The sequence below is a fragment of the Oryzias melastigma genome, linkage group LG9 (assembly GCF_002922805.2).
Source record: "Oryzias melastigma strain HK-1 linkage group LG9, ASM292280v2, whole genome shotgun sequence".
NCBI classification, from domain to species: Eukaryota; Metazoa; Chordata; class Actinopteri; order Beloniformes; family Adrianichthyidae; genus Oryzias; species Oryzias melastigma.
The window spans coordinates 3,770,820-3,794,950 of record NC_050520.1 but is presented as its reverse complement, the minus strand read 5'-3'; the positions used below and the strand labels follow the sequence as shown (position 1 = coordinate 3,794,950).

At 42.4% G+C, this 24,131-nt stretch overlaps 1 protein-coding gene across 2 annotated transcripts in view; it reads right to left on the bottom strand.

Moving 5' to 3' along the window:
* kank1a (KN motif and ankyrin repeat domains 1a) overlaps positions 1–22,033 on the bottom strand; it is a 42,139-nt gene extending 20,106 nt beyond the window's left edge. The window contains exon 1 of one of the 2 annotated variants that reach the window (XM_024275974.2): positions 21,831–22,033. The gene's annotated coding sequence lies outside the window, so the exon portion shown is untranslated. Of the gene's footprint in view, positions 1–21,517; positions 21,764–21,830 lie in introns of those variants that run through there. The other variant, XM_024275973.2, reaches the window with a different exon arrangement.
* Between the last annotated feature and the right edge of the window lie 2,098 nt (positions 22,034–24,131).

Genomic DNA, 24,131 nt, shown 5'->3' with positions numbered 1-24,131 from the left:
CTCGGTACCGCGCCGCAGGCAGAAAAAACAAATCAATACTTAGATTATAGTGTGATTGCTTAGTCAGCATTCACACTATCGTGATCCTCCTGCTCCGTAAAAACAAATCACACTTTCAGAGATTTCAACAATCTTGGTATCAAAACGTTCAGCTCGTTCAGGACGTTACCGCTTGTATATGTGATATTCATAAACTTCATAGTTTTTGAAATATTGAGCAAAAATACGTCTCAGAGGAAATGAAAGAGAAAATCTTCAAATTTCAAAATTTTAAGTAGATTAACAACAAGCCTTTAAATATGTTCATGGGATATGATTTCATCTTTATTTGGAGTTTAGCTCATATTTTAGCATCAAGCTAACATTTTTTGCTAATTTGTTATTTATTGGTTTCTCTAGGCTAATTTGTAGTTTAGCTGATATTTTAGCAACATGCTAACATCATAGGCTAATTTGTCATTTACTGGTTTTTTAGGCTAATATAGAATTTAGCTAATATTTTAGCAGCAGTCTAATGTCTACTGGGGTTTGGGGGCTAATTTGGGGTTTAGCTACTATTTTAAGCAACATGCTGACATATTGGCTAATTTGTTATTTACTGGGGGGTTTTTAGGTTCATTTGGAGTTTACATATTTTTAGCAACATGCTAACGCTTTTGACTTATTCTGTGAGGAATTTTAGGCTATTTTGGACTTTGGCTAGTATTTAAGCAACGTGCTAGCTTTTGGGGGCTAATTTGGATTTTAGCTCATATTTAAACAACACTAACAAATTTGAAAAATTAGCATGTATTAGGGATTCTTAAGCAATGTTACTACATATTTTTCAGAAATTTAGGTCAGAATTTTCCTACAGCAAAATCGAATAAGGTTCAGAAACTTCAGCACAGAAAATGTTCATTTGTGTAAAAAATACCAGATGAATGAGGATTTACTGAAAGTAGGGTTTGATATCACCCATAAAATTCCAGATTTGATTCGATTCCCCAGAGTCTGGATCGAGTTGATTCTGATTTCTTTTTATTTCTCTCAATCCACACAATTCAATTCAATTTTATGTTTACACATTTATACACATTTGTTTAGAAATACATTGATAATCTACAATAGAATTTGAATATATTCATATTAATCTGATCACAGACTGTAAATGTATCAGTGAAATAATGAGATAATAAAATCATCCAGAGTTACATGGATTTTTTAAAGGAGAAGTTCTAACTAAAATGTTTAACAGTAAACAGTGTAAACTGTGTTGTTCTGGTTTGGCCACTAGGCGGCGATCATGCTACAGCATTACACTTTTATCAGAAAGAATAAGTGAAGAATGAGAAAAAAAAGCTGCTTCAGACCACAAATTGTTACTTTAAAAAATATTTCCTTAAAATAGTTTGAAAAATTCATCATCATGTCTGAGTTTATGAAGATGTTAGTTTAGTCAGTAATGAATGTTTAGGTCGACCGAGTGTTAGCATTAGCCATCCTATGGGAATTTCCATTCAACGTTAGCATCAAGCTAGCTGACTTTAGCTTTATGTGTTAAATTAACCTCTATTTTTATGGATCGATCATTGATTTGTTATGATTAAATCGATTCAATCCTCCCAGCTCTAATGTCAAAACAAAATACGATCCGTCTTTTTGGACTGAAATATATCAGAGTCTGGATTGATGTTAAAAGACATTCATGACAAAAATCATGAAATGGAATCTTTTCTACAAAACAACTTTGTTTCATTGAATCTTCGTCTGTAAAACTGATATCTTTAGACTTTTCTAAACTATATTTCTTGTAGTCAAATTTTATTTTGAAAAGATATTTTCAGAAAATAGAATCTTAAAAATGCCAACTTCAGCCCGTTTGGACCGGTTCAGAGAAATGTCTTATTTGAACCGGTCTGTAGCCTGGTAAAGGTTGGAGACCGCTGATCCACAGCATCACTACAGAGGTTCAAGTTCTTCTCTTCACGCTCGTTTCTGTCCAGCGATGAAGATACGTTTGTTTCTAACAAACTACCACTTGTTAAAGGAGCAGCCAATCAGAATCAAAGATTCACCCAGACTGCTCAAAACTTCATCAGATGGCGACAATTTTTCATGAAGACATCTGAGGAATCCGCCTATACAGCAGATATTCACAATTTACAGAGAAGAGTCTCCAAAGATCAATGAGATCCATTGAGATTATTGATCACAAACGTCCTCTGAACCCCATCCTCACTGGAAAACAAGGAGAGTATTATGGGATGTTCTGTACCATGAAAACAAGGCCGCAATAAGAGCGTGAGAGCAGCGATTTATATTAAAGAAAAAAGAAAAACATCCCAGAAAAACCTGAGCTAATGAGGATGAAGCCTCACGAAGCTCAAACTCACCGGGTTTTCTTCCAGAACAAAAGTCCAGACCGGACTCCGGAGCTCACGGCGCCAAAGCCGACTGCAATGATGAACGAGCAGAAACTGGACGAACCCGTTTGGGTCCTTTCAGCCGACACGCCAACGTGACAAACATCTAAAGGTTTCAGCTGAAGCAGAACCGCTCCCAGTTCAGACGAGTTCACAAGACGGATGCAGAGGGAAGAACCGACAGGAACCAACAGAACTCTGAGGACAACCGGGAGGATGAATGCAGCGGAGGTTCTGGTTCTGAAGCTGCACGGTCACCCAGAGATCTTGGGGGAGGGAGGGGTAATTAGAGTCTTTTCATGTTTGGAAAACCTTAAAGCAGGAATGTCAAACTCGACCACACAAGAGGGAAAAATCCTAAACACACCTGAGGTCGAACAGGACAAACATTTATGAACACTCTGAAACTTTAAAACCAACAACCTTTTAATATAATTATGAACTAGATATGAAGCATTACTTGTGATAATACTAGTGTGAATGCTGGAAGCTGAATTTGGTCACTGAAGATGCTGAAATTGATAGTCAGCTAAAATATTAGCTAAATGCCTAATTAGCCATAAAAAAATAGGTTACCCAAAACAGCTAGCATGTAGCTGAAATATTAGCTAAACTCCAAAATAGCCTAAAAAAATCTTAGTAAATGCCAAAACAGTCCAAAAAGCTAACAGAAAGACAATTTTTAAAACTTTAAACTGTAACTTTTTAACATAATTCTGAATAATAAAAAGGCAGGAATATTATTCCAAAATAAATCAACTTAAACCTTAAAAAACTTTCAATATTTTACTCTCCATAAAAATATATTTTGTCAAAATTAAACAAGTTAGAAATAAGAACAAGATAACATCGGGTCATTAATAAAATAAAATGATCTGGAGGGCCGGATTCGGCCCCCGGGCCTGTGGCTTAAAGTAAAGAAAAACTCGGGAAGTCTCCTCACAACTGGAATCTAGTGGGATCAGATCTGCATCTGGCCTTGATCAGGATCCGCCTTTGAAGCTGGCGGGCTGACCATGAAGCAGATGGGCGGCGGCGGTGGATTTTGGGAGGGGGGGGCAGATGTTTGCAGGGACGTCTCTGACCTCTGAAGCTTCCTTTGGCCTGAAGCCCCGCCCATGACTGTGCCGCTCAGCTCGAGGTGGAGACGCTGCCGCCCCAGAAACGCGCCGGAAAATAAAGAACAGCTGTTTTTCTGCGGCTTTTCCCAGAATGCCACGAGGCGGAGGAAAAACAACACCCCCATAAAAACTTCCTTCAAGCAGCAAAACATAAAGACGCTGCAAACAGAGACAGCCAGCAGCATGTGCACGCTCATGCACGTGCACATGTGCACAGAAATCAGCAATAATTCAGCCTGATTTCAGCAGCTGCAGGATATTAACGGCTGTTTGTCGACATCGTGCTGACGGTTATTTACACGATTCTGAGAGACAGAAAAAACCTGGAGCTGTAAAAATAAAATACTTATTATAAAAACACGTGCATCCATATCTGTATCAGCCAGTGGAGCTCGTGTCTCTGCAGCCTCACTCCTCTCTCTCTGCAGACTTTACAGGTGCTTCATTTCTCCAGACTTTTATTTTGAAGGGCGGTTTCCAGCTCCTCCAAACAGCAGCGACGCGTTCAGCAGGAACTTCTGTTTCCTTCAGCAAAACAAACAAATCTCTGAGAAATTCCTGAGTGAAGCTCAGAAAGTTCAGATTTTTCGGAGGCCTTCCCGCCCGGAGGCCGGAGCCATCACTCTTCCCGACTCCTGGTCAGATTGAATCCTTCCGTCTGTGTCGCCCCCTGGAGGAGAATGGAGGTACGGACACACCGAAGATGAAGTCAACAAAGATGGAAATGAACTGAGGAACCGTCAGACCTTTAAAACTAAAACGTGTTAAAGACATTTCTTCTCGTTCTTTCAGACTTCCGTCTAGGTGTTTCTCAGGTACACCCCCCACCTGCCTTCAGAAAGGCCCCCCAGGACGACAGAACCCACTAGAGGGGGTGTCTGGTCTGATCAATGCCGACTTTAAATGAGACGTTTGACTTGAGAACACAAGTTCTTGCTTCCCTCCCCAGGGAGGCGCCGTCACCCCCAAACCGAGCCGTCACCCCCCCCCAGAGGCATTGTGGGACGCATTCCCCTTCATAAGTGCTTCCATGTTTGCTTTTGTGCCCAGCGAGTCCGCCCGGCGACCTTTAGATGACGGACCAATGGGAGCCCCCGCTGCCGTCCGGTCTGACAGCGGACACACAAAGGGGGGCTAGCTAATTAAAGGGGGGGGTGCTGAAGAGAGTCTGAGGAGAGGAGTGGGACCGGCGGCACCACGACATCCTCCGGAATGTTTCCAGGGACTCGGATCAAACTCTCCAGCGGTAATAAGCTGGAGCTCAGCCAGAAGGAGGGGGGGGGGGGGCCCCTTTAAGGTCAGAGATGCAGTTTGTGTTGATCTGAACAAACTGTAAGACGTCATCTCGGGTTTGTGGAACTTTAGAGTTTTGGATCAAAGCTTTGAGAGGATCTGCTGATGGATCAAACCTAAACGATGAATTTGACTCTTCTAGCGCTCTCACCGACGTTATCCAATCAGAGAGTGTTTGGGTCGCTGTGACATGAGTAGACATTCACACTAATGCTGCCATAAACTATTATTTTAATACTAATCACAGATTATTTTTTCTGATTAGTCGACTAATCAGGTCATGCTAACTGGATGTGAAGCACACATCTTAACCATCATTAGCTTTAAACTAACTAAAAACTAGATATACAGCATTACCTTTGATGATGCTAGTGTGGATGCTGGAAGCTGAAATTGGCCGCTTAACATGCTAGTGCTGGTAGCTGAAGATGCTGAAGCTAATAGCCAGCTATATTATTAATTAAATGCCAAATTAGCCTAAAAGAACAGATAAAAGTCCTAAATTAGCCAAAACAGCTAGCATGCAGCTGAAATATTAGCTAAACTCTAAAATAGCCTAAAAAAACCTTAATGAATGCCAAAATAGTCCAAAAAGCTAGCATAATGCTAGCATAACTTTCAACTTTACTACACTCTGACTCCATATAATATAAAGTAACAACTAATCAACCATTAAAATAGTCGACAAGTATTTTAACAGTCAATTAGTCGACTAATCGTGGCAGTCCTAATTAGCTGCGTTTACATGTGCAAAATGTCCTTGATTGGATTAGAGTAGATCTGTGAACTGAAAAACTTCATCCGATAGTAACAAACGTTTCCACGCATCACATGTTTGATTGGAATGAATCATGTTGACGTGAAGAACTGTCTGAAATGCCAGAAATAAACAAAGATGCTGATTAAAAGTGAAACGAATGGGGTTAAATCAGGATCCATTTAAAGTGAACAAAAATACGGATTGTAAATTTGAAAAAAAAAAAAAAAATTTGAAAGCAGTTTTAAACTCAAATACAAATTGAAAACTTGAAAAACTAAAATTGAAAACTTAAAAAAAAATATTGAAAATGTGGAAAAAAATGTACATTTGAAACTGAATTAAAAATAAAACACAAACTGCTACCACTTAAAATAATGTTTATTTGCACTTTCGACTTTCCTTTTTTCCTTTTTCCCTCTTTGCTTTCAGTTCTCCGTTTCCGGTTTTTATTTTGTAATGATCTCAGAGTTTTTGAATGTCCTGGTAGCCAGTCAGCTCAAAGGCCTGCCCCCATGTAAAATGTATGAGAATTGAAGTCGTAATTAAAAAAAAAAAAAAAAAAAAAAACATTTTCATTAAGTAGCCCTAAAACCCCAAAAAAAGGAAATTAAAAAATATTGGTGATTGGTCAAAAAATGTTTTAAATGTCTTTTTGCCATTCTGAAATAAACTTCATTATTTTCAGCTTCAAATTTTTCAATTTTTTTGGTTTCAAAACGGGCTGCACGGTGGCGCAGTGGTTAGCGCTCTCGCCTCACAGCGAGAAGGCCCCGGTTCGACTCCCGGCTGGGACCTTTCTGTGTGGAGTTTGCATGTTCTCCCCGTGCATGCGTGGGTTTTCACCGGGGACTCCGGCTTCCTCCCACCGTCCAAAAACATGCTTCATAGGTTCATTGGTGACTCTAAATTGCCCCTAGGTGTGAATGTGAGAGTGAATGTGTGTGCTTGAGGCCCTGCGACAGACTGGCGACCTGTCCAGGGTGTACCCCGCCTTCACCCATCAGTAGCCGGGATAGGCTCCGGCACCCCGCGACCCCGACAGGGAAGAAGCGGTCAGGAAAATGGATGGATGGATGAATGGATGGTTTCAAAACTTAAAATGTTAATTTCAAAACCTTTTCACTTTTAAATCTTTTTTTCCTCTTTCAAATCTTTTTTTTTCCAAATCTGAAAATTTTGAAATAAAAAATTAGTTGAAACTGAAAAAAAAAAGTTTTGAAATTGACATTTTGAGTTTTGAAACCTAAGAAAACATTTGAAGCTGAAAATGTATTTTAGGACAGCGAAACGTTTTAGACATTTTAATTTTTTTTGGCCAAACACCGATATTTTTTCAATTTGTTTTAATTGTGTTATGAATAATATTGGTCCCAGTTTAGCTCCATAAACCGTCCGTCTGGGAAAACTGCGCTGAATGCAGATTTAATGAGGCCTGCCCCAGAAATCAGTGGCTGCTTGTTGAAGAGGCTCTTTCCACCTGCAGCTCTGCTCCAGGTCCTGAGAACAAAAGCCTGGATTGGGGGGGTGGGTCGGCCGTCAGAACAAAACCCGGTTCTGTGTCTGCAGCAGCCGGGCGATTGATAAGCGCAAACTTGAACGATAATCGACACAAATTTAACTAAAAACAATATGCCACCACAAACATCGGGTCAGTTCTGCAGAATAAGCTCAGGATGAATGTTTGCAGGAACACGTTATTGATTAGGTCATTAGCAGACCTGATTACTGGATTCAAACTGGAGATGTCTGGTTCAATAAAGTGAACCAGAGTTTGTTCCCCCGATAATCCAGAACAAAGTTTCCCAAGCGGACCCTGATCCAGACCAGGAACCGCTCTGGGACCCGTCTTTGAGGTGGTCTAGGTTTGTCTCCGATCCGACTAAGATCCGGTTCGCCCCACATTTCCTCAGTCTGAATAGACTCCATGCTCGGAGTGGAACAACTGGACCAAAACGGCCACCGTAGCCGGGCATTATGGGATGGAAACAGAAGTGGAGCAACAACGAGACACAGCGACTCACTGAAATGTTGATGAATGCAGGCTCATTAAAACGACTTCATTGCTTCTCACACTGTCTTCCTGTCCACTTTTAGTGAAAAAGTGATCAAAACCGAAGAAATAACAAGATTAAAATACTAAATACTGATTGAATATTTATTTCTTTTGTAAGTGATCATGGTATAAGCAGGATAATTCCCTTCAAAATGTGCTTTATCAGAAATTAATTCACTTAAAGAAAGCATTAATTTCTGATAATGCACACTTCAAAGGGCATTATCCCCAACATGGCCGACCTCAGAATGACGACGTCACTGTTTTTAAAGTTACAGTCTGACTTGAAGGATCGATGACTAAAGTTCCCGATCAATCGCTGTGATCACGAAGGGTTTGTTTTGATCTGGATCCAGCAGCTGCTGCTCCACATCTTAGTGTCCATCTGTGAGCCCGTCAGCCCAGCTGGTGGCGGCGGCGGCGGCGCTCTGCGCTGACCTCATTGTTTATCACCGAGGTCGCAGCGTCAGCACTGATTAACCGCCGTCAGAGGAGCATCCTTTCTGGGCGAGATGATAACGCAGCCCAACCATCACAGCTTCATTTGTCCTTCACAGCAGCAGGAACAACAAAAGAATCCAAATCCTTCGTTTACTTCTCATTCAGTCGGTTTTCCTCCTGAAGCTTCTTCAGTGAAACGAAGCGTTCCTGCAGGAACTCAAGAATGAAGTCCGGACAGAAAGAAAGAAGAGGAGGTGAGGGAGGATTAATCCTATTAGCTGGAGGATTCGTTCCCCTGAGAGGAGGAGATAAAAGGTGAACCCCGGAGAACAAGAGGAGCACACCCCCCAAAAGAAACCCCTTCTCTCCATGTGGGACTCAAAGGCCTCCAGCTTCTTTCCAGACTCAGAACCTCACAAGTTCTCCTTAGAAAATCTCCATCGGGTCAGAACATCAACGTTTTCTGATGATCATCTGACAACAAATGACTGCATTCTGTTCCAGAACATCTACAGCAGGAACGTCAAACTCAATCACACGAGGAGCCAAAATCCAAAACCCCCCTTAGGTCCCGAACAGGATAAACATTTACGGAACACTTTAAAACTGCATTTTTAAAACTGTAACTTTTTAACATAATTATGAACTAGATATATAGCATTACCTGTGATAATGCTAGTGTGAATGCTGGAAGCTGAAATTCTTTGCTGAAGATGCTGAAATTGAAAGCTGAAAACTCTGAAGCTGATAGCCAGGCTTTAAAAGTGCCGTCGGTTGTCACATTTTTGACAAATTATAATAAACTTTTTTAATTCCTGAACTGATATCGAACTAATCTAAACCCGTCTGTGTGCTGCCCCCTACACTTTGAAACCAGGTATTACAGTTGAATTTGGTGATTGGTCAGCTGGTGGAAGTTCCACATCATTTCAGAAGTTTGACGTCATCATGCTCTGCTGCTGTGAAAGCCCCGCCCATCTGTGGTTCTGTAACGGTCAGTCATTAGCGTGTTAGCGTTAGCATGCTAGCGTTAGCATGGCTCGTAGGCGTTTTGCCTTCGGTTGTTTCAAATCTACTGGGTAGAACAACTTTCCAGTGGAAGTTAGTCAACATTGAATCCAGAGAACTTGATACGTTAGCCTTTATTAGCTACAATGCTAACATGACGCTTCAGTCTGGACCATGAGCACCTGCATCTGGAGACGGTGGAAGATAAAACTTCTCCACACAAAGTTCTGTGGCATCACTCTCCACATTGAAGATGCAGAGTGAATCCGTTACCTCAAGCTAACCTCACCGTCAATCACAGATCCAGACCACACCTCCCCTGCTCAACCACGCCCCCCTTTTTTTTCCCAATCCCAGTCAGCCTCCAACTATCCTGTCGTGTTAGCTTCAACAGTTTGAAGCTTCTCTGTGGGTTCAGGTCTTTTAAATGGGAACTCTTAGTAAACCAGCATCAGAGGATGTGTGAGGGTTCATATTTTACTAAAATACCAGGAAGATAAGAAGGTGAAAGAACATTTAGACTTTAAATAAACGATCAAAAGTACCATAAAATCCATCCTAGAGCACATGGGAACCACTGCAGGGACCGCCACCAGATCAGACCAGAAAACTACATAAAGCAAGAAATGTACCTGCTTAATGAGGGGGTCGGACACAAAGACTGGACTCATCCATGTCTGCATAATCCCAGCATGCAATGGGGTTTAATTCCTGGAATTCCATCCTATTGCAGGTTGAAACTAACAGGGAGTCCGGAGTGACTTCCGTGCTCCTGGTTATTGGGGGGTGGGGGCTGCAGCAGCATGTCACAGGCTGTGGAAACAGTGGCATGCCTTCATGGGTATAACAACACACTGTGATGACAGGCTGGGGGTGTTGGGGGGGGTCCATGCTTCTGGGAGTCATCCGTTGACAAAAGCAGCAACATTCCAGTGGAACACTGCAGCATTATGGAGCATCTCCATTCCCACCACAACCCACACAGTTCTCCAGGAATTTTTAAGAAAAAAACTTTAAGATGGAGGTTTTGGAGAGCTACAGAGATGCTCATTAACCATGTTTCAAACGTAGCACCAGACAAAGGCTGGACACAAAATGCAGAATATTCTGATAGTTTTCTGAAATCTGTTTAACTCGAACTCTAACATCAGAGATGAGCCCCGCCCGCTTCATCCACATAGCTCTAAGCTCCGCCCTCTCCGTGCATGGCGCTCCTTCCATGAACAAATATTGACTGGCCATAATTTCAGCTCGGATGGAGGAAGCCACACTCACTGCAGATGTCAGTGAATATGCTGAACAGGCAGGAAAGGAGGGCAGCTAAATCAACTGACAACAAAAAGGCTTTGTGTCCCGATGGAGAGAAACCGCCATCAAGCCGTCATTATTATGACGGGGACCAATTACAGACCCACTCCGGTCAAAACCCTGTTTTTAACATGTTCTTGTGGCTTTTTTCTCAGAATGGAGATCCACTCTAGAGGACACATTCTGGACTCTGTTTGCTGCTCTGGATCCATTACTGATGACATTCATGTAAATGATCATTTTCTGTCAGTTAATATTTTCATCACCAAATCTGTCACTAAACCCTCGTCTCATTTCTTGTAGAGCTTCTACAAACGATTGTTTTATTAGTCAACTAATATCCAATTAGTCAACTAATCAGGTCATGTGCAAAGAGCTTTAAACTAGCATGAGCTTTAACTAGCTAAAAATAAAGATAATTAAGATGATAGCTTATTAAACTTTCAATGAATCATGGAGCCTCTGTCCTTCCTTAGTTTATGTGATTAAAACATGATTAAATCAAATAAGAGAGATAAAGAATATACTTTCCATCAAAATTATTTTGACAGGTGACCTTTGACCCTACACCAGGAGTGTCAAACTCAGTCCCACAAGGAGCCAGAATCCAAAACACACCTTAGGTCTCAGGTGAACAAGATAAACATTTATTGAACACTCTAAAAATACATTTTTTAAAGTTTTAAACTGTAGCTTTTTAACATAATTATGAACTAGGTATATAGCATTACCTGCAATAATGCCAAAAGTTAGCATGTAGCTGAAAAATTAGCTAAACTTCAAAATATCCTAAAAACTGACAAAAAGCCTAAATTAGCCAAACAGCAAGTAAACTCCAAAATAGTCTAAAAAAAAATCTTAGTAAATGCCAAAATAGTCCAAGAAGCTAGCAGAATGTCAATTTTTAAAACTGCAACTTTTTAACATAATTATGAATAATAAAAAGGCAGGAATATTATTCCAGAATAAATCAACTTAAACCTTAAATAACTTTCAATATTTTACTATCCATAAAAATATATTTTATCAAAATTATACAAGTTAGAAATGAGAGCAAGATAACATCGGGCCATTTTTACAATAAAATAAAATGATCTGGAGGGCCGGATCCGGCCCCCGGGCCTTGACTTTGACACGTGTACCCTACACCATCCATCAAACTCGTTTTGAAAGGCGCCCCGACCCTCAAGATGACGCCACAATTTAATATCAGTTTATATATAGTGCATATAGGGTCAAAGGTCACCTGTCAAAATGAGTTTGATGGACAGTATATTCCTGATCTCTCTAATGAGGTCGGCATCTGAAACAAGGAACTACTCTCACTAAAGAAAGTTTAGGTCTCACTGACTCAATGAAAATAGTGATTTTTTTGTGCTGAACGCTCATAACTTTGTTCATCTTTACTACACTCTGAATCCATATAATATAAAGTAACGACTAATCGATTATTAAATTAGTCGTCTAATTGTGGCAGCACTAATTTCTACTAACAAATATTAACTTGAACACACTTGCCTCTCTCAGATCTACTTTCTCTTCTTTTCTTTATCATTTAATGTCCATCAAGTTCTCCATTCCTCTGTTTGGTGCCATTCATGTGTTGTCCCTCTCCCACTTCCCTGGACGAGAGAGATTCCAGGTGGATTGTCTGTGCTGCTCTTGGCAGAGGACCTCTCCTCTGGCTCGACGGCTGACCCAACAGTTGACTGGAGGGAGCGGGGATCAAACCGCTGATCCTTCGATCTTTGGCCGACCCGCTCAACCACCTGAGCCACTGCCGCCCCCCCCATCAGCATCTCAGAGGAGCCGACTCTTTCCCTGTCAAACGTTCCTGTTCCTTCCAGCTGCCCGATGCCAGTGGAGTTCTCTCCCTCATCCTGTTATCCCTTCCCAACATCCCTCGTTATAGCCCGCCTCCTCTCTTTCATTTCCACCATAATTCATTCCTCACCATCATCTGGTTTGGTCCCGTCACTTTTCAAAACTGCAGCTGTTAAACCAAACCTGATTTAGATCCCAGTATCTTCAGTCATCTCCGTCCAATTCCAGACCAATATTCTGGAGAAAAATAGTTGCCTCTGGTTCCCGCCCTTCCACAGCACTGAAACGGCTGTGCTGAAGATCACCAATGACCTCCTCCATCTGCCTTTGATACCAAATCTCACTCCATCCTCCTCCCTCAGCATCACCTCCACCCCCTCCATTGGTTACTATTCTGAGGAAGCACCAGATTCATCCATGCAACAGTAACCAAACGATCTCAATGAGCGCAGTTAGCATAATATCCACCAAACTCCGTCCTGGAGATGGATTTAATGAACATTTCACTCGGGGTTGTTTGTTTACTACGTTAGCCTTTATTAGCTATGATGCTAGCAGCATTTTACCACTGTCAGACCCGCAGCTGCTCCGGCAGCCCCTCTGTCAGCCTGTGCAAAAGCAGCGTCTTGAACCAGTGGTTCAGAACAATAAGGTTCTGGACCACCAGCGCCAGCCTCAGGAGAAAAATCCTCAACCCCCTTTAGAAAGTTCTGTGGAGAAACTTGCATGACTTTGCTCGGTCCGTCCGTGTTCACACTGAAGTGAACCGTACCAGAGCTCATCACCAGGAAAACAGATATCTTCCTTCTGAGGATGACCCGAGTTCTCCTGTTTGGTCCAAACCCGATTTTAGGTGAACCTTCTCCCCTGCAGAACCAGGAGGACCATCAGAGGAAACCAGACCTGGACCAGGTCAGAACCAAACGGGGTCCACTGCTGCAGAAACCTCTCTGGAGTGGATAAAACATGAAAACTGCAGCTGCGTTCTCACTGCAGTTTCATGTGGACTTCCACCAAACCAAAATCACTCCTGGACCGGGTCCAACCGGCTCTCCGGGTCGTTGCAGCAGTGAACTGTGTTTAACCTCTGCTAACTGCAGAGGAAATGAGAGAGGTCAGGAAAATGATCCCCTCAAAGGCCTTTCTTCTTGGAAAACATTCCTGATGTCAAAGCCGCTTCCTGCGGCGCTCCTGTTTAATGACCTCAAATGTTCGCTGTAGGCGATTAAACGTCAGAATCTTTTCCTCCTTAGAGAACGTCAACACTGGAATGCTGTAAGGATGAACATTCAATGCTGTGTTATCCTAAAAGTGATCTGTTGAATCCTCTGATCTGTGACGGCCTCAGCGCCGCTGTGCAGCGTGGGACAGGTCGGGGACCTGTGGACGGCGTTACCACGGCGACGCCTCTCTCAGTTTGTGACACTGAAACCTGAGAGGACGGCAGGTCGTCGGCCGATCACTGAAGGCATTCAAACTTCCTCAAAGAAGTCAACATTTAGCGTCAAAGCTCCCACCAGAACCGAAGCTCTGGTTCCGTTTGGACCCACATCTGTGTGATAATTACAGAGCAGGTCCAGACTGCTCAGCATGTGAGGACCAGACGTGCACACATGCTGCTGCCACAGCAGATAAGATCCGTGGTGCGGTTAGGGAGCCGATCTCTACTGTAAACCAAACTCCGCAGGAGGAAATGATTTCCTGCTGCACGCCACTGAGGAACGCCCTCCCCAGGACGCCGTTTACGCCTCACGCTCATCAAAGAGCTCTGCAGCAGACGCAGCTCCGCTCCCAACCTGCAGACCGCGTCCTGTCCTCACCGGAGCCCAGCGGCTTCCTGGGAGTCGCATCAGGACGGGACGTTATCCGACAGGTCTCAGAGACGGGAACGCGCTCCGAAGGAAACCCCGACACTCAAGGATAAGATGGTAATCGGTGGATGTGACATGCTGCTCTTTTCATGCCAAAGCACAACTGATGTTAATCTGACACCATTAGAGTCTGCTGCTATTTCTGCTACAATCAGAGGAAAATCTCCACATGCAGTCGGCTAATTGTTTCCATCAGCATGAACATCTTTCTGTTGAGCTAAAAAAGCAGAAGAGAAACTTTAAAACATCTTAAAGCACAAATATTCCAGTCCAGAAAAATGCTAATAAAAAGTTGTTTAGGCTGCATTAGATTAACATTTTTCTTTATTGTGGATCCAACAACCAAAAAGATCACTCATAGCTTTAGTAAAATCCAGATCAAACTGAGCACAACAAAAGAATGATAGTTCTAAATGTCAGGACCTGGAGAAACTAGTGCATGCTTTCATCTTTAGTCGACTTGATTACTGTAACAGTGTTTTTACAGGACTACCAAAAAAATCCATCAGGAAACTGCAGCTTATTCAGAACTCTGCTGCTCGGGTTCTCACAAGGACCAAGAAAGTAGACCACATCAGTCCAGTTCTGAGGTCTTTACACTGGTTACCTGTCTGTCAGAGGATAGACTTTAAAGTTCTGTTACTGGTTTATAAAGCTTTGAATGGTTTAGCACCAAAATACATGACTGACCTCCTGACCCAGTATGTACCAGCCAGACCTCTGCGGTCATCAGGATCCGGTCTTTTATCAGTTCCTAGAGTCAGAACTAAACATGGAGAAGCTGCATTCAGCTTCTATGCTCCACAGATCTGGAACAGACTTCCAGAAAACCTTAGATCTGCTGAAACACTCAGTGTATTTAAATCCAGGTTAAAGACTCACCTGTTCTCAGTTTGACTAATATGTATTCAAAAGTTTACGTCTGACTGTTTATCTATGCTTGTTTTAAATTCAGTTCTTTTAATCTTAATTTTTTATCCTCTGGACTTCTACACCCGATTGGAGAAAGTCAGACGTGGACGTATTTTGATTCCGAGTCGGCTATAATGGACAGAACCTCGTTAAGACAAAGAACAGAAAAAAAAAAAAAACATCCAACAGGAAGTGACTTCAAATTCACTTTAAAGGCCCACTCCCATGAAAATTGTGTTTTGGACATTTCTAACAAGTTCTTGCAGCATTTTTCTAATGATGGAGAACAATTATGAAGAACATTAAGCCAAAAATTACATTCGAGTATTTATTCAAATTGTTATGAATCAGGAGCAGTCAAAAAAATACGCTGGGCGGGGCCACAAGCTCCACCCCATTCTGATGCAGAAAAGTAGATCCAGATAGATCTTGGTCTGAGCTGGAATCTGGATCAGAACTGAGACCATATCAATCGGCAGTCTTGTTGCACCGTTAATGTTAGGTCGGGGGTGTGAGGGGCTGTGAGCTAGTGGGAGAGAGCCAGGCTTGTTCGCCGCCAAAAGTCCCACGACTCAAATTAATGTAAATATATTCTAAACATATAGTAGATTATTAATGTATTTCTAAACAAATGTGTCTAAATGTGTAAACTCAAAATTAAGAGGATCAAAAGAATCAGAAAATATAAAAATACCAGAATCAAATTGTTTCTGGAAGTTGTCGATACTCAGCCCGATTATCTTTAAGCTTCTTCAAAAATGTAACATTTAAAATGTTTCATAGCTTCAGAGTTTGAGCAGACAAAGTTCTGACTCCGTGAGGAAACACCTGAAAGGTGAACTCTAGTGTCAAAACAAGCCCGCATGATGTTCCAGATCAGAGGAAGGATGATATGAACACAACTGGGTCAGAAATGTGGAGATTAAATATTGTTAGAGTCACAATCAACGAGTTTTCAACTTGTGTGATCCTCAGTCGCTTCTCTTCACTTCTGAGCTAAACCGACTTCAGACGGAAACATTAGACGAATCTTTCAAATGTTTTCCTCCAAACGCATCAGAAATGCTCCTACGGACCAGCTAAATCCACCGCCGCTCGTTCTTCCAAACATTCATCAGCAGGTTCCTCCACAGCAGCACAAAAGCCTGAACCTGAGAAGGTGTTGACTCACCTCCCCCTCAAAGACGTGCGCACGTTCAGCCCAGCAGAAGCTCAGACGGCGTGAACTTCAAACAACGTCCCACAGAGAAATGAGGGATTATTATGGAGTCACTCAGCGCCGTCTGACACGCCGGAGCTCCGGCCAATCACAACACGGCGCACACACAGTAACCTGACAATGGCAGAGAGGGAGGCTGTAACATGAGCAGCGCGGTGACCGGCGGCGCTCGGCTCCTCTCAGCCGTGCACGTCGCGGGCAGGAGCTTCTGTGCAGCAAAACCCTCAAAAACGCTGGACTAACATTTTCACAACGTTCCTCCTTTGAAGCAGGAAGAGGAAATGCTTACATGAGGGAAACATGAAGAGAATGGTGAACTTTACATTCCAGAGTTTAAAACATGTCTTTTTCTAAAAACAACTCAAGTTTTAATCATACTTAAAAGGACAAAAAAAGATCATGTTTTACACATTTTTTTACTTTTTAACTCGTTATCCAGCTGAGTAAACGGATCAGAACCGAAGTCCTCTAGTGGTGAACAGATGTGTTAATGGGGGTTATGTAGCTTTGGACACATGAAGTGTGTTTAGTGCTTGACAATAAAATAATTTATATCCCGATTTTCTGGATAGGAAATTAATCACGAGGAACTTTTATTTTGAAGGGTCAGAAAAGAACACTGGCCAGGTGGGAGCATTTCCTCCTCTTTGGTGAGTCACACCTGGTTCATACTGGACGCAGAAGCGCCGCGGAACAGAGGCCGCTTCCATTCAGCGCCCTTGTTACCTATAGTGAGCTTCACGCCAGACGTGGAGCGCCGCCGTCCTCCGCAGAAGGCTCACACTGCACAGCGGATCCTTTCAGTTTCTGGTCCATTTCGTGATTAGGCCGCAACCAAAACGAGTCAATTCTAGCAGGAAGTTACATCACATGAGAAAATCCGGTCAATTTTTAAAAATATAACACATTTTTCACAATAACACACAGCAATTGATAAATAAGATTATGTTTTTGTGTCTAAACAGACTGTAGAGATGAAAATAAACATAACGTATTTTCCAGAGTATAAATCGCAACCGCGCAAAATATATTCAAGAAGAAGAAAACCGCATAGAAGTCACTCTGGAGTATAAGACGAACTTTTAGGAGAAAAACCTGACCTTTCAGGAGAAATAGGCAAAGCCAAGCTTAGCTAAAAAATGTATAACAAGAATAATCTGTTGCTGTGTATAATAAAAAAAAATCAAACTTAAGAGGAAAACAATCTCTTCTATTTTTGTTTAGGACGACACTTCTGTCAGTAGCAAATAGAGTAATCGAGTCATGCTCAACTGGATGTAAAACATCTTAACCATCATTAGCTTTAAACTAACTAAAAACTAGATTTATAACGTTACCTGTGATAATGCTAGTGTGAATGCTGGAAGATGAATTTGGCTGCTGACGATGCTGAAATTGATAGCTAAAAATGTTGAAGCTGATAGGCAGCTGAAATATTAGCAAAGCTCCAAATCAGGATTAAAAAACAGAACAATTCCCAAATTAGCCAAAATAGCTAGCATGTAGCTGAAATATTAGCAAAGCTCCAAATCAGGTTAAAAAACAGAACAATTCCCAAATTAGCAGGAATAACTAGCATGTAGCTGAAATATTAGCTGAACTCCAAAATAGCCTAAAAATCCTTAATAAATGCCAAAATAGTTCATAAAGCTAGCATAACTCCGTTCTAACTTTCATCTTTACTACACTCTGACTCCATAGAATATAAAGTAACGACTAATCGACCATTAAATTAGTCATCGACTGTTTTAATAGTTGATTAGTCGACTAATCGTGGCAGCTCTACTTCACACAAACATCTCCTGTTGATACTCAGAAAAGCTTTGAACTGAAATCTGCTTGTGAGCAGAAAACTGTGACAAAAATGTAACTCTGTCAAAACTGTGTGTGGCCTGTTTCAGCCTGACAGGAGGAGTCCAAGCACGCCCGCATAGCTGAGGGATTATCCGAGGTTCTCCCTGCACCTCCACCTCCCTGCACCTCCCTGCACCTCCCTGCACCTCCCTGCACCTCCCTGCACCTCCCTGCACCTCCCCATCAACACGTCCAAAAAACGGTAACTGTACGGTCATCATGCAGACAGAGACGGACAAACGTTCTGATTCCTCGACGGAGCAGAAACACCTGGGATTACTGAGAAGCTCACGAGCAACACAGGAACTCCGAAAAGTGACCTCTGAGGAAGAACTGCTCCTGGGAGAAGATCTGCCCCATGAATCTCCTCTCTGTAAGGTTGAGTTCATAAAACTGATTAATCGTTTGAATCAATTTAAGATTAACAGATCAATAATCAGTTCATAAAAATATAAATTGATTTAGCACATAAAGCTTAAATCCACTACCTTGATGCTAACGTATAGTGGGACTTCCCATAGGACGGCTAATGCTAACGCTGGGTCGACCTAAACATACATTCCTGACTAAATTAACATCTTTATTTGAATTTTCCAAACTCTTTTAAAGGACATTTTTTTAAGTAACAATTTTTGGTCTAAAACTGTTTTTTCTTCATACTGTCTTCTTCTATGCTCTGTACTGCTATAACATGATCGCCACCTAGTGGCCAAACTGAAACGTCCTCCAGGAGAAGCAGAACAATGTTTCCAATGTTAATGATCTGAACATTTTAGTTAGAACTTCTCCTTTAGAGAATCTATGTAACTCTGGATGATATTAACAATCTCATGATTTCACTGATACATTTACAGGATGTGAACTGGATCAGATTAATATGAATACATTCAAAACATTTATAGATTATTAATGTATTTCTAAACAAATGTCTATAAATGTGTAAACTCAAAATTAAATCGAAGTATAGGGGAAAAAAAGCGGAATCATTTCTGTAAATTCTTAGATATCCAACCCGACTCACATACGAACACGGGTTTGGACCCAGACAGAACAACTCCGTTTACAGATGTACGAGAGAAACGCTGCCCCGGCCCATACCATCACACTGCCGCACCAGCAGGTGCTGCAGAGCACAGCCTTGAGTGTAGGACCCCCCCAACATGACAGTTTGAGTGTTTCTTTGGGGGGGGTGTAAATGTGGGGCTCTGAGCCCCCAGACCCACAAAGACCAGATTTGAAGGGATTTCTGCTTTGATCCTCTGTAATGACCACCGCCCCTAATACGGGGGGGGGGGACACTACCAACGTGGAACAGGTCTCCCAGATTTTTTTCAAGGGGGGGGGGGCACAGATGTGATGAAGACACATTACAAACGTTCACACATCTGAACCCAAACTAGATGACAGACGGGATCCACTACAGTCGTCTGCTGAGGGTCTGTGGGGGGGATTTAGGGAAAAACAACACTGGGGGGGGGGCATTGCATCAGCACCTTGATGGTGTGGACAGGAGGTGGGGGTGGGGGGTGAGACCCCCGCTGCCATTTGTCTGTCTGCCCCCCTTAAACCAAGACTGAGCCTGGAACACCAGCCTGCACCTACGGGGGGGGGGTCAGATTATTCATTCACTCATAACACATCTGAGGTTTTGTTTACAAGCAATCTCTGGTTCTAGACAGAAATGAAAACACAAGGTTCAGGACCCGATCCAGACCCGTTTAAGTGGACTCGGTCCTGATGGACTCTTCCGGTCTATCGAGTCACCTGTGAACCTGTTTTTGATGGAAGCTGCAGAGAACCTGAACATGAAGCAGGAAGAACTCAGATTCCAGCCGGGATTTAAACCTGGACCTCTCTGTGAGTGCTGCCCACTGCACCACAGGCCAGCCCCACGATGAGACTGATTATTTAACAAACATTCATATGTAAATCAACTGTTTTAAGTCCATCTGTTTTCCTGACAGAAACGGCTTTTCTGTTTTGGTTTTTGTCTGAATTTATTTTATTTAAACTTCAAACGTTCTGAGGGATTTTTGTGTGACCATGTTGTGAGCAAAAGGCACAGTTGAGAGTTTTCTAAATTCCAAACAAATGTAAAGTGTTAAGAATAAAAATGTATAACTTGCAAATTAAAACGTTTAATATTCACTTTTTAAAAAAATTGTTTCTGCTTCCAAAAACTATTTTTACATTTGCATTTTTTTTGTTTTCAAAAATATGTTTGCGATAACACAAATGTGTTCGATGTGTTGTGTCTCGTCTCACTCTCGCCATATCTTTGATTTTCTGTTATGTTTCTGTTTCCTGTAATGTTTTTCCTGCTGATCTACAAAATATTTTGGAAAGCAAAACAAAGTTTTGGAAAACAGATACTACATATTTTTATTTGCAAAATGTGATTTTTTTCCACTTAACACTTTACATTTTGTTCACAAGTTAGAAAATGTTGATCCCAAAACTGTAACTTTTGCTCATGACATGGAGGCACAAAAATCCTTCCGTACAAATGTAGAAACTATAAAACAAAACCATGTAATAAGTTTTTTTTTAATATTTGAATATTAAATAATATTTTTGAACTTGAATAAATTGAGGCATTTAGACGGGATAAAACTAAATGTGTGAATGAATAAAATGGTGTTGCCAGATTCTGGGAGAAATTCATCATTTAAAAATAAAAATACTTTCCAGTCTGATTGAGTGGAGACAGAAAGAGAAGATGATGTTCTGCTGTCTCTGCAGCTGAAACAGAAACTTCATGAAATGTTTAACCTTCAGATAAGACGTCTCCTCCTGGATCATCTTAATCTGTCAGATTAAATCAGTTCTTCCAGAGAAAGAGCTTCATTCTGAAAGGCATCTCTGTTCCTGCTCTTGGGGTCACGTGGGGGTCACTGGACAGGTAAACGGCGGCTGAGGAGCTGCTCCCACGGAGCTCCGGTTCAGATTAATTCTCTGCTTCATCTCTGAAGAGGAGCAGACCAGCCTGGAGGAGTCAGGAGGCGGAGGAGCCCGGGCAGACAGAGACCCACGAAAACCCGGACTGAAGGAGGAGGGACCCTCATGAAACCGAGAAACACCTGGAGGAACATCAAAGGAGCTTCGGCGGGAGTGCACGCGGACAGCGGAGAGCAGACGGGCGCGTGAACAGGAAACGAGCCCGAATAAAAATAAATTCGGCGGTGATTTGCGGCACTTCAAAGGCTGTGGAGCTCCGTTCTCGCGCCCGCGGAGCTCTGTCCTCGCGCCCGCGGAGCTCTGTCCTCTCGCCCGCAGGTGCAGCGGCCGCCATATGACTTCACACATAATCTATCTTAAGCAGCAGCGCTTCACGGGATCGTCCGGTCCGAATCCTCCAAACTCTCCGAGACGCGCGCGCACGCTCCACGCGGCTAAAACCGGTCGCGAACCCCCTCGCGGAGCTCCGCTCACCGGGACGTGGACTCACCCGGACGCCGACGGCCCCGGTCTCTCCCCGGGCTTCCTCTTCTACAGACCGGGAAGAGGGCGCGTTCACGGCCCGCCAACTTCACCGAGCACCAACTTCTGCCGGAATCCCGCAACTTATCGCTGCATGCGCCGTCCGTCCCGCACGCAGCCGCTTTAAACACCGCAGCAGGACACCAGCGGTCTTGCTCATGCGCAGTGAAGCCCGGCCCACGCGGCTTCTCTTAGGAAGGTCGGCGCCACAGGTGCTGCTTACCTGCGCGGCCTACTTGGATCAAGCCGCTCGTAAAGTGCTGAACTATGTATTCACTCACCGTTCCAGGGAAACCTGACGAGCACGAGCTGCAAAAAGCCCGCCGTTTGGAGGTTAAACTTTCTCAGATACTTGAATATCTGAATAAATGTGGAAAAATATCAACAAATCCGTAATAAAACACAAAAGATACGCAGAAAATGGACTTTAGAAACTCCACTGTGGGAATTTTTGACTTAAGTATATTCCATTTCCATCCGCGAGACAAAGTAGGTCCTCGCTCGACGTTTAAACCTCTTCTAACGAGCGGCGCATTGATATCAAGAAACTTCTCCCACTGGCGGAGGAACTTCTTCTCTCTGATTTCATGGATTTTGATCTTAAAGTAATTTCTTCTGTTATTCTCGAGTTAACCTCAATGTAAATTTACACGGTGAAAATGTTAAAATGTACTTAATCATTTGAAAATGTAAAAAAAGGAAAAAGAATGTATTTTAATCCTGGTTTCGAACAAGCAGAGCATTTTATGACTAATGCGCCATCTAGTGGCAGCTTGGAGTTACTGCAAGTAATGTTTTGGAAACTGCGAATAAAAAAGATTTATCACCCCATGATTGTCTTAAGCCTTTCAGAGTGAACTTTATCCATATATATGATCATATATTACCTTTGGAACACTATAAAACAGATGTATGAAATATTAGTTATTTCTGTCTTCTTTCTCCCACAAAAATAAAACGTATCCAAACTTTGTCAAAGATGAAGCCCCGTCCACCCTCTGGACTGGTTCACAGCACAAATACACTCGACTTCTGCATGGGGGGGTGGGGGGACTTAAAGTGATGTCATTCACCAAAAACCAGCTATTCGGAAACGTCAAGTTCCTTCAGTGAGATTCCAAGTACTGAAACGGCCAAAACGTGTAGTGAGGAACGCCCTGACCACAGCTGAAAAGATAGCTCACCAACAAAGACTCAAGGAACTTGAACGAGGATGGAGGTGTCTGGGAAGGTTCAGCAACCGAAACCTGCTGTCTGCAAACCTCAAGGTCCTGTTGTTGTAAACCAAGAATCAAAGCTGCCAAAACCTGTAGTGAGCTCACCAACAGAGACTTAACACTAGAATCCCTGGAACTTTCAGCTTCTGCTGCAATGCTCCCCTTCCCTTCTCAAAGNGAGGTGTCTGGGAAGGTTCAGCAACCGAAACCTGCTGTCTGCAAATTTGCGCAGGCTTAGGAATTCTAGTGTTAAAGATAAAAGGACTCTAAAAGCTGATCAGACAGCGCCCCCTACTGGAAATAAAGTTAACTGCAGGTTTCCTCTGAGAGGAAATGACACCTGATGAGACTGAAAGAACACCGACTGATGAACTGAACCCAGACGCCATTAGAGGAGATTAAACGTTTGCTGGAATAAAACAGATTTGTGGGATTGTTTCTACCTGAATTTGGTGAGCTTTGAGACTGAAAGTTAGAGAAACGCCGCCGTGTTTGTTCAGATACTTTCAAAGATCCTGTGACTCTGAAGTGCAACAAACGCAAAGCAAAAAGTTTCCCATCTGTAGAAAGAAATCCTCTAAAAAGAACACGCGGCTGAACTGCAGCCTGAAGGAACTGTCCGACTCGTTTACTGGAAAAATCAGAACCATCACAGACTGGAGCCTGAAGGTCGTGGAGGTCAGTCTGAAACAACCAGGAGAAGTTAAACTGTTGTGTAAAGACGAGAAGAGAGCTGTGTGTCCCGTCTGCAAGTTCTCTCTGTACCAGAGTAGAGCTGCCACAAACGATTACTTTAGTAGTTGACTAATCAGATTATTTTTTCTGATTAGTTAACTAGTCACGTGCAAAGTGGATGTAAAGGAAGCATCATCAGCTTTAAACTAAAAACTAGTGCTGAAAGGTGAATTTGCCAGATGAAGAGGCTGAAATGGATAGCTGAAAATGCTGAAGCTGATAGCGGGCTAAATATTAGTTAAATGCCAAATTAGCCTAAAAAACAAACAAAAAAATTGTAACATGATGTTACATAGAAAAGAATATTCAAGAAACATACCCTCCTCTTTTATCCAGGCTTGGGACTGGCAAAGTGATCCGACAGAATCACTTAGGCAGAGTTATATGTATGTGTGTGTGTGTGTGTGTTGGTGTGTTTGTGTGTGTTTGTGTGGGGTGTGTATGCGTGTATGTATTAATGTGTGGGTGTGTGTGTGTGTGTGTATACGTGTGTATGTGTTTATTTACATCAACATAGTTTATTTACATCAACGTAGTTTATTTACATCAACATAGTTTATTTACATCAACATAGTCTATTTAAATCAACATAGTCTATTTAAATCTACATCTTCATCTACTTACATCTAC